We start from the raw sequence: 11106 nt of genomic DNA on the forward strand, positions 1-11106 counted from the left end.
CCACATCCTCTAGCAATGAATTCTAGAGCTTAACTATGCACTGAGTGAAAAATAATTTTCTTTGATTTGTTTTAAATGTGCTACTTGCTAACTTCATGGAGTGCCCCCTGGTCCTTCAATTATATGAGAAAGTAAATAACCGATTCACATTAACTTATTCAAGTCCTTTCATGATTTTGTAGACTTCTATCATATCCCCCCTCAGCCGTCTCTTCTCCAAACTGAACAGCCCTAACTTCTTTAGCCTTTCCTCATACGGCAGCCGTTCCATGCCCCTTTCTCCAGTGCAGCTATATCCTTTTTGAGATGCAGTGACCAGAACTGCAACAGTATTCAAGGTGTGGTCTCACCATGGAGCGATACAGAGGCATTATGACATTTTCCGTTTTATTCACCATTCCCTTCCTAATAATTCCCAACATTCTGTTTGCTTTTTTGACTGCCGCAGCACACTGCACCGACGATTTCAATGTGTTATCCACTATGACACCTAGATCTCTTTCTTGGGTTGTAGCACCTAATATGGAACCCAACATTGTGTAATTATAGCATGGGTTATTTTTCCCTATATGCATCACCTTGCACTTATCCACATTAAATTTCATCTGCCATTTGGATGCCCAATTTTCCAGTCTCACAAGGTCTTCCTGCAATTTATCACAATCTGCTTGTGATTTAACTACTCTGAACAATTTCGTGTCATCTGCAAATTTGATTACCTCACTCGTCGTATTTCTTTCCAGATCATTTATAAATATATTGAACAGTAAGGGTCCCAATACAGATCCCTGAGGCACTCCACTGTCCACTCCCTTCCACTAAGAAAATTGCCCATTTAATCCTACTCTCTGTTTCCTGTCTTTTAGCCAGTTTGTAATCCACGAAAGGACATCGCCTCCTATCCCATGACTTTTTACTTTTCCTAGAAGCCTCTCATGAGGAACTTTGTCAAACGCCTTCTGAAAATCCAAGTATACTACATCTACCGGTTCACCTTTATCCACATGTTTATTAACTCCTTCAAAAAAGTGAAGCAGATTTGTGAGGCAAGACTTGCCCTGGGTAAAGCCATGCTGACTTTGTTCCATTAAACCATGTCTTTCTATATGTTCTGTGATTTTGATGTTTAGAACACTTTCCACTATTTTTCCTGGCACTGAAGTCAGGCTAACCGGTCTGTAGTTTCCCGGATCGCCCCTGGAGCCCTTTTTAAATATTGGGGTTACATTTGCTATCCTCCAGTCTTCAGGTACAATGGATGATTTTAATGATAAGTTACAAATTTTTACTAATAGGTCTGAAATTTCATTTTTAGTTCCTTCAGAACTCTGGGGTGTATACCATCCGGTCCAGGTGATTTACTACTCTTCAGTTTGTCAATCAGGCCTACCACATCTTCTAGGTTCACCGTAATTTGATTCAGAGCTTTTATATACCGGTGTTTAGCAATTTAGCCTTTACCCCGGTTTACAGTTGAACAACTTGTTACATCGAAATGACATTGGAACAGAATAGAACAGATATTGTACACTGAACGATATATGCTTATTGATGAACGATATATGCTTATTGATCAACTATAACATTTTAACAGAGTGATAATAATAATAATTTCTAGCAACAAGCTAATAGAATGGTGTGTATGGCCTGAAGGGGGGATTAGGGTTCGGAGGTGGGAGGATCAGGTCGGAACAGGAGGTGGAGAGAGGAGGGAAAGTGAGGTGAGGTGGGGATGGAGAGCAATTGGATAGTTTAGGGTGAGTAGTTGACATGGATATTGGGTGTTGTTCGAGGTCTGTCGCTTAGCCCACGCCATCTCTGAATAACCATGTTTTCAGTTCTTTTTTGAAGGATTTGCTGTCATTCAGTGAGCTAAGGTATTGTGGCAAGGAGTTTCATAGGTTTGGTCCTGCTATGGAGAAGGCTCTGTTTCTAGTGTTAGTAAGCTTCGCCATAGGAAGTGAGGGTATGTCTAGGAGTAGTTTGCAAGCAGTTCTGGTAGTTCGTTGGGGTTTGTGTTGTTGAATCATGTTGTTGTGTGTGGTGTTGTCTGCTTTGTATATGGCATTGTGGACTATTGTTAGGGTTTTGAATTCGATTCTCTGCTCGATTGGGAGCCAGTGGAGGTTTCTCAAAACAGGGGTGATGTGTTCTGATTTCTTCTTGCCGGTTAGGATTCTGGCTGCGGCGTTTTGTAACAGTTGCAGTGGTTTTATGGTAGATTTAGGAAGGCCAATCAGGAGAGAGTTGCAGTAGTCAAGGCTGTTGAAGATCAGCGATTGTAGCACTGTTCGGAATTCATGGTGGTGAAGAAGCGGTTTTAGATGTTTCAGGATGTGAAGCTTGTGAAACCCTTCCTTAGTTGCTATGTTCTTTTTTAGGTTAAGTTCGTTGTCGAGTCAAATGCCGAGGTCCTTTGTAGCTTTTTTTAGTGGGATGTTGATGTTATCGATTTGTAGGGAGTGAGTAGCTGTAGTTTGTTCTGAGTTATTTCTTCCTATGAGGATGCATTCAGTTTTATTCATGTTCAGGCATAACTTCAGTTGGTTTAGCTTGTTCCTTATTGCGATTAGGTGATTGGCTGCCGTGCTTAGTGCTTCTTCTAATGTGGTAGCTACTGGGATGATGAACTGGATGTCATCTGCGTACATATAATATTGCATAATATTACATATAATATTGTACAGATACAGATTGCAATCCCTAATAATTGTGCTTCCCAAAAAAGGAAAGACCCCCAAGATGTTAAATCCTATCAGCCAATTTCACTAATCAATGTCGACTGCTTCCATTTTAGCAGCTCGCATTGGAGCAGTACTTCCGGTCTTGGTGGCAGAGGATCAGAACAGATTTGTTCGGGGCAGACACTGTGTGAAAAATATTCGTAGGTTTACAGCAGCTGATTCACAAGGTCCCTTATATTAAGCTTAGACATAGAAAAAGCTTTGGATTCCTTGCTCTTAGAATACAAGTTTTGGGCTCTGGCAAATTTTGGGATTACTGGAGCTTTTACACAATGGCTACGGCCTTTGGCTAGAATTTGGAGAGAGGCGTGAGAGAAGGGTTCCCCTGTCACCTTTACTATTCATTCCGGCTAGAGAGCCAATAACTTTGATGCTAAGGAAAGAAAGGGGCTTCCAAGGAATAAATATAGGGGGAAAAGAGTACAACATTTCAATGTTCACTGATGTTTTGTTGTTTGTCAGTGAAGAATTTCATAGCATGCCAGAAATACAAGAGTTATTCTCACAATTCCAAGCAATTGCAGGTCTAAAAATTGCAAGAAATCTGAGGCATTGGCATTGGATGAGTCGCTGAGGAAGGAATGGCCTGGAACTTTTCCTTTTCAATGGGCGGAGGATAAACTTCAGTATTTAGGAGTACGGATACCAAGAAATTTAACTAAGCTCTATGGTTTGAATATAGCAGAGAGTTTGCGGGCAGCACAGAGCCAATTGAATTTGTGGATGAATCTATTTCATTAATGGGACTCAGTGCCTTATTCAACTGCTCTACAGGCTGCATATGTTGCCATGCTGGCTAAGCAGAACCGACCTGGCACTGATCAAATCTATGTTTGTTACATTTTTATGGCAGGGCAAAAGCGCTTGAATTAGCTATCAGAAGCTGTTAAATAAAAAAGAAGAGGGGGGTTTAGGCCAGCCAAATTTTCAAATGTATAATGCAGCGTGCCAACTCCTTTCTCCAGGAATGGCTTTCTGGTAAATAGAAATACTGTAAGAAGAATATGTTAACGTCTATGATAAGTCCTTGGTCCCCTTTATAGGTGCTTCATGATTCGGAAATAAATTTGAAAAAGCTGGCAGACACCAATGGATTGCTGTGGGCAATCTTCAGGGCCTGGTGATGGATTTGAAAAAGGGGGGTGGGGGAAGGTCCTTCTACTTATCCCAGGAAATAAACCTGGGATATAAACCTGGGATATAAATGCGTTACTCAACGTTGGGACAGAGCGAGCTACACAGAATTGGCTCACATAACAGGCGAGGAAAAGCATGATCTGCAACTTCAATTTGATTTGCCACGAAGACAGTTCTTTGCAATTTTAAAATTACGTCATTACTGGGATTTGTGTAAATGGTCTGAGGAGAATCTTCATCATGAAGTGGTATTTGTAAGGGCTATTCAAGAGATAGGAGACAAAAACTTCTATCTCACAATGCACAATGCTATGCAAGCAACAAAGGCAATGTGATGAGTTGACTAAGTTGTGTAGATTCTTGAACGCAGAGCTGCAAATAAAGATCTCACCAGAAATATTGGGCAAAATTTGCATTTCTATTCATAAGCTATATATTGACGTAGTATTAAGGGAAAGGACATTTACGATCCTTCATAACGTATATTGGGATGAAATACGACGATATCATATGAAGTTGATTACCTTACCTGTATGTAACAGATACCATTCTGAAAACGGGTCTAGGATCCATCATTTCTTAACTTGTATTATGAAACATTTCTGGGCGATATATAATTGTACTGAAACAGAATTAGTTATGGATGGAGTAACTGTCCTGCTGGGAGAATCTTTTATAAGGGCCAAACATGAAAGGGCAAAATTCCAGTTACAAGCTCAGTGTTTGCTGCCGCAGGGCCTATATTATGCCCGCCTAAGGCAGCATCAACGGCAGTCGACAGTGTGCGGCGATGGAGAATTCTGCCTCCGGCAGCGTTGGTCAGCAGTGGCGGTGACTGCGGTGGCTCAAAGAGCGAGCCGCCAAATGTAACACTTATCTAGTGTAAAGTGCATTTTTTCTACAGAAATATCCTTTGTGAGGATATACGCTCTTTCCTCCATACTGCCACCACTTTGCTTCGGGCTGCACTTAAGAGACGGTTGATCACTTTTGTTTAACATTAGGTGGCCAAATATTCAGATACATGGATACAAGAAAAATCTTTCGGCTCCATGGAATCGTCAAGGATAGCATATCCTTAATTATCTCTGATAGCCATTTCCAAAAGTCTTCAATTTTTTAACCTTTCTACCGAAGATGGTTAAACGTCTCCACCTTACCACATTTCCTCCAGCATTCATCAGAATAAGTAGGGCATATCTTAAGTAACAATATTTTATAATTAGTTGCAACAATTGCTGAAGATACCAACTCTTAGCCACTACCATATAACAGCTTCCCCATATAGTAACATCAATCGTTTTTCAAATCAACAATGTGCCGAGTTTTAACCTCTTGAGTGGGAACACTAATAAATACATTTTAGAGAGCAGATCTTTGTTTAAATCACATAGCTTTAAAATCAGAAAAGGTACAAGTTATTACCATTTAAGAGGATCACAGAACAAGTAGTGACTGATTTGTAAATATCTGAAGTACTCTGAGACCCGTATCCCATATTTAGCTTTTAGCTCTTTAAACCCCTCTAATCTATTTTTGAAAAACAGTTGCCTGCAACACCACAGTCCCAAACTACTCCACCTGCTAAAATAAGATGCAGATTCTATCATTCTGTCTACACTGGCTTTCGATTCATGAAAGAATTAAATTTAAACTGGGAATGACCATATTTAAATTAATTAATGGCCAATCCTGTCCATAGGGAAATGCAATTTTGAAATTCTACCAAGCTTCAAGAACTCTTCGCTCCTCTCAGCGAGCCTATTGGGTGTCCATCTCCTCAAGCTGCACGCTTGCAACCACACGAGACGAGAATGCTCCTTTTTGGTGGCCAGCCAGAATTTTGGAACTCCCTTCCCACTGAGATTCGCCAGTGTGACTCAGTCAAGAACTTCATGGGGCTTCTTAAGACCTTTTTATTCAGGTTTTGTTATTATTAATTCCAAATTTTTATTTTTTTTCTTCTCTTTTTTTATGATTGTATTATATTATAGTTTTTATTCTGTATTTATTTTGTTTTAGTTGAGTATGTATGTTTTAGTTATGTTCATCACTTAGACCTTTTTGTGTTAGGCGATTCATAAATTTAATAAATGTACATGTAAATGTCAACCCTCACATATACCTAGTGGCAGTAGTCAGTAGTGGGGAATACAAGTCATGTTCCTGCAGTGTATTCATATCCTTATAGTCAAGGCTGTAAAAGGATTATGCAGCCTCCTAACAGAGCCCTGAGTGAACAGGCCCCAAGTCCTGGTATATAAGGAGTCTCTAATCAAACCCTCTTGTTCTATAGGTGTCCATTGTTTAAGCCTACACTTTGGGAGCCATTTGTGTAGTTCTCTCAGCTGCACAGCCACATAGTTTTAACTCAGGCACTGCTAGCCCAGTCCTTCTTCAAGAAAAACACCTTTCTCGCTACTCTCGGCAGCTTCCTCTTCCAAATGTAATGTAAAAGTTTCAAGAACTTAACAGGTATCTTAATAGGTAGCATTTGGAAAAAGTTACTCTGCCTGGGATTTTATCGTGGTTATACGTCCTAACCAGATAACATTATAATGGGACTGCACGTCTAACTCTTTCACTGATTTATCCAGCAGAGGTACACCCAGATCATGAATACCCATCGGAAACATTCATTTGTTGGATCTGTGTCTCATCCAGAGTTAAATTCAGTAATTCCTATTTCCCCAAATTAACTTTAAATCCAGACACCATAGTAGATGTAGCAAGCTCCTTAACTACCACTAGCGATAAAAAGAGCTTTGTTGTGGCAAATAGATTATTATCAGTGACAGGGTTATCTTAAAACTGAGACTGTGTACACTGATGCCAGGAATAGCCCCGTTTATTGTATTTTTCTTAAACAATAATAAAGATAACGGTCCCCTACTCATTTACCTTCAAACATGCTTTAGGGGATTCAAGAAACTGTGGCCAATACTTTAAACATATTTGCCCAGTGAACATGGTCAAAGGCCTATTCAGCCCCTACTGCCAATAACCTCCCAAATAAAATGCATAATTTTACAGATGTTATCCACTGCCTGCCAACCCGGTATGAAACCGGATTGATGAGCATGTACTGGATCTGGACGTGCACCATTTAACCCAGAGGCCAAAATGTTTGCTAATATTTTCAAATCCAAATTCAAAACTGAGATGGGTCTAAAGGAACTGGCTTAGTAATTATAGAGTTTCAGGAGCGGAGGGATTAGTAAAGTCTAAAATCCATCCAGCCCTGAGGATTTATTTAGTTTAAGAGAGGAAATACGTGAAATCTTGCTATCTAATATCTGGGCAACATCTGATGCTATACTTGGTAAGGATCCCCTGCCCCCAAATCCTGGTCTATATCGTCAGCTGTGTATAATTCCTAACAGAAATGATCCGTACTCCCAATATCCTTAAGTTTTAGAATCGGGCTCCAGACATGTTGCCTTTTTCAGTTGCCCAGCTAGTAATTTACTGGCCTTGTCCTGGCGGGATGGATCTAACTTATGCTGCATTTCCTCACACATCATAGCGTTCAGTCTGCTTCTTTTCTCACCTCGTTCTTTACAGCCTTAGAGCTCCCTGTACATTAGTGTACAGATTTTAGGTGCTTAATTAAGGTCACCAAGTCTGATTGTTCTTTTTGCTTTTGTTTCTTAGCAGCTGCTGCTCTGGATATCATCTTGTCTTGCATGACTGCCTGAGACTTCTCCATTATCATAAACTGGAAATACCCCAGGAGCTACTATAGGGTTGGATACATCTGAAACAAGGCTGGAAGCTCTTGCTAAGGTGATTGAAATGATACTAGAAGCTTTTGCTAGGCATGGAACGGTTTCCCTATGAGGAAAGCCTAAATAAGTCAGGGATGTTCAGTTTGGAGAAGAGACAGCTGAGGGGAATATGATAGAAGTCTATAAAATCATGAAAGGACTTGAACAAGTTAATGTAAATCGGTTATTTACTCTCTCAGATAACAGAAGGACCAGGGACACTCCATGAAGTTAGCAAGTAGCACATTTAAAACAAATCGAAGACAATTCTTTTTCACTCAGCGCATAGTTAAGCTCTGGAATTCATTGCCGCCAGATGTGGTTATAGAAGTTAGAGTAACTGGGTTTAAAAAAGGTTTGGATAAGTTCCTAGAGGAAAAATCCATAAACTGCTATTACAGTAATTAACAAGCAAAAGTAGCTTGTGATTTATGTAATGTTTGGGTATTTGCCAGGTACTTGTGATTTGGATTGACCACTGCTGGAGACAGGATATTGGGCTTGATGGACCCTTGGACTGACCCAGTACGGCATTTCTTATGTTCTTATATCAACTCGCCCTCCTGTGCATTGTTTAATCTCCAAAATTTTTGTTCATTCTCTTTTTGTAATAAGAGAAGATCACAAAAGATAGGAGCATGTAGAGTCCCTAGAGGAATGATTCTGTATCCTCCAAATACATAAAGAGCTCCCTGAGGTGAGAAAAAAATGTCAATTTCATTGTATGAGAGTTTGACATTTTAGCAAGAGAGGGATGATTATGCACAGCTGGATTTAGAGTGATGTTATTGCATAACCATCGATCAGCATTCTGAGCATAGATATTCACTAGTGTAACTCTGACCCTAACCACAAAATTACCCACGTATCTCCCCTTCTTATCCCTTCAAAATTTAGTTTACCTGAAAACATAATCTCCACCCTACCATGCTTTTGTTGGATAAGACTGGATGCAAAGAAAATGTATGGAAAAAATATACTTTTAAGTAAATGCTCTCTTTTCCTAAAATGGGTCTCAAGTATGAAAAAGACTTGATGTCTGGTTTGTCCAGGCCTCCTTTTACATTTAAAGAGATTAATTTCATATCAGCTGTTGAGCAGTAGGATCACAATATGTCCAGCTATAACCCAAAGTACGGAATTCACTTCTCCATTTCCCCCTCTCACCCAAACCTCTCCATCATGCAAATGCGGGCAACCCCCAAGCTCACTACCCCAGGAAATGACACCCCCCCCCCCCCCCCAGTACAACAAGACTAAATATTGTTAAAACCAATTGGTTGCATGAACAGAGGGAAAAGTACAGAACTGAAGGATTAGCAAACCAATGAAGCAAGATGAAACAGCAGAGAACAAACCATTACGCAATTCCTCACATCTCCCTTGTTGTAATAAAGAAACCTCCTGGTGTCCCGCAGTGGAATTTCTGATTCTGCCATCGTGATGCTTCTCTTCCTGGTGCTGGATGCCCTCCTGCCTCATCCAGCGCACACACCTGCCATGTATTTCCAGTTATAGTGAGGGAGATGCCAAAGGGATGTCAGGAAGCAGCTTCATACTTTTATGCTGCTGCCAAGATATCCTTAAGAAGCCAATCCAGGGAACAGTGCCTGTACTTCTGGCTTTATCCTTGACAGGCAAATAATGTAGGCATGCTATTATGTCTCTTGGCTTGTTGCAGATAGGTCTCCCTAGCATCCGATCCACCACCACCTCAGGAAACTCTTTACCTAGAAAATCGTAATTTAGGATAAACCCACAAATGTCTGCCACTATCTGGAGTCAGTAAACTCTTCGTCTTTGAGCACCCACTGGATACGAATGTTACCGCTGTGTGAATGATTCTCAAGATCCTCTCCTTTATCAAGAAGATCTTTGTTCACCTCCTCTGTCTGCTCATCTATGTCCAGGATCCTCTGCCCCAGATCGTCTACTTTGTGGTATAATTCTCCAACTGCTACTTGCATCTCCAGCTTCACTGCTGCAATGTCACTTTTTAAATCTTTAAACATAAGAACATGCCATATTGGGTCAGACCAATGAAACTCTGGAATTTGTTGCCAGAGGATGTGGTTAGTGCAGTTAGTATAGCTGTGTTTAAAAAAGGATTGGATAAGTTCTTGGAGGAGAAGTCCATTACCTGCTATTAAGTTCACTTAGAGAATAGCCACTGCCATTAGCAATGGTTACATGGAATAGACTTAGTTTTTGGGTACTTGCCAGGTTCTTGTGGCCTGGATTGGCCACTGTTGGAAACAGGATGCTGGGCTTGATGGACCCTTGGTCTGACCCAGTATGGCATTTTCTTAAGTTCTTAAGGGTCCACCAAGCCCAGCATCCTGTTTCTAACAGTGACCAATCCAGGTCATAAGAACCAGGCAATTACCCAGACACTAAGTCTATTCCATGTTAAACCATGTGAGGAAGTTGACCCTCATCAGCCCTGCCTTCTCGCTTTCTCTTCCACACAGTTTGCTTCTTCATGGTTGGCTGTGGGAGCAGCACAGTCCTCCGGACCTAACTCTTTCTGAAATGCCACAGGGCCGGTAGAAGAGAATTCTTTTAAGTCGATCGTCTTTTTCCAGTATGCCATCCTTAAATAGCCTTTATACTGGGTGCAGAGGTGATTATGACAGTTGTGCTGCAGGATTATCCTGCAAGTGTTTTATGCTCATCACAAAAGTCCTTGTTGGAGGTGCCTTCTGTACACCAGGTGCGGCTGACACCCGTAGACCTGCTTTTTCGGTGGCTGCTCCTGAATTTTGGAAGTGCTTTCCAGATGAAATGTGATCTAAGCAATGTACTAAATATTTCAAGAAACAGTTAAAAATGCTTTTTGAGCAAGCCTTTTCATAATTCATGGATTTTAATTGTATTTATGATACCATACAGTTAGGTGCATTCTGCTCCGATTGTGTGTTTTTAGTTTTGTATTTATATTTTACTGTTGTCTTTAATCTTGTATCTTTTTAGTGTAAATATATTTTATTATTTTATGTATGTACTGCGTAGGCGGCATATAAATAAATGATAATCGTAACCATGACATCACTTCCTCACTGTTATGGTTAGACATGGGAGAGGTTGGTGCTGGAGGAAACTGAGGGGATCTGTATGTTTATCTATCTAAGATGAAGGCAGCTGAGATGTAGCCTTCACAGACTGGATGGGCTGATTGGTCTGTTTCTGCCGTCGTGTCCTGCATTACTACTTCTACTGACAGCCTAGTCCAGGCACTTAGCATCCGCTCAGTAAATTCTCGTTTTCTCTCAACCTTCCTGCCTGCAGCTTCATATCATAACCTCTTGTCCTTGAAATTTATTTTCTATGAAAAATGTCACCCTCTCAACTATTTGATTGTTTCTGTCATATCCTCCTCTTGTTCTTCTTTCTTCAGACTGTCAAGATTTTTTTTTTCAGCCTAGCAGTTTCCTCCCACTCCTTTGGACTTTCATCTC

This window comes from Rhinatrema bivittatum, chromosome 12 (genome assembly GCF_901001135.1).
Source record: "Rhinatrema bivittatum chromosome 12, aRhiBiv1.1, whole genome shotgun sequence".
In the NCBI taxonomy this organism is placed as follows: Eukaryota; Metazoa; Chordata; class Amphibia; order Gymnophiona; family Rhinatrematidae; genus Rhinatrema; species Rhinatrema bivittatum.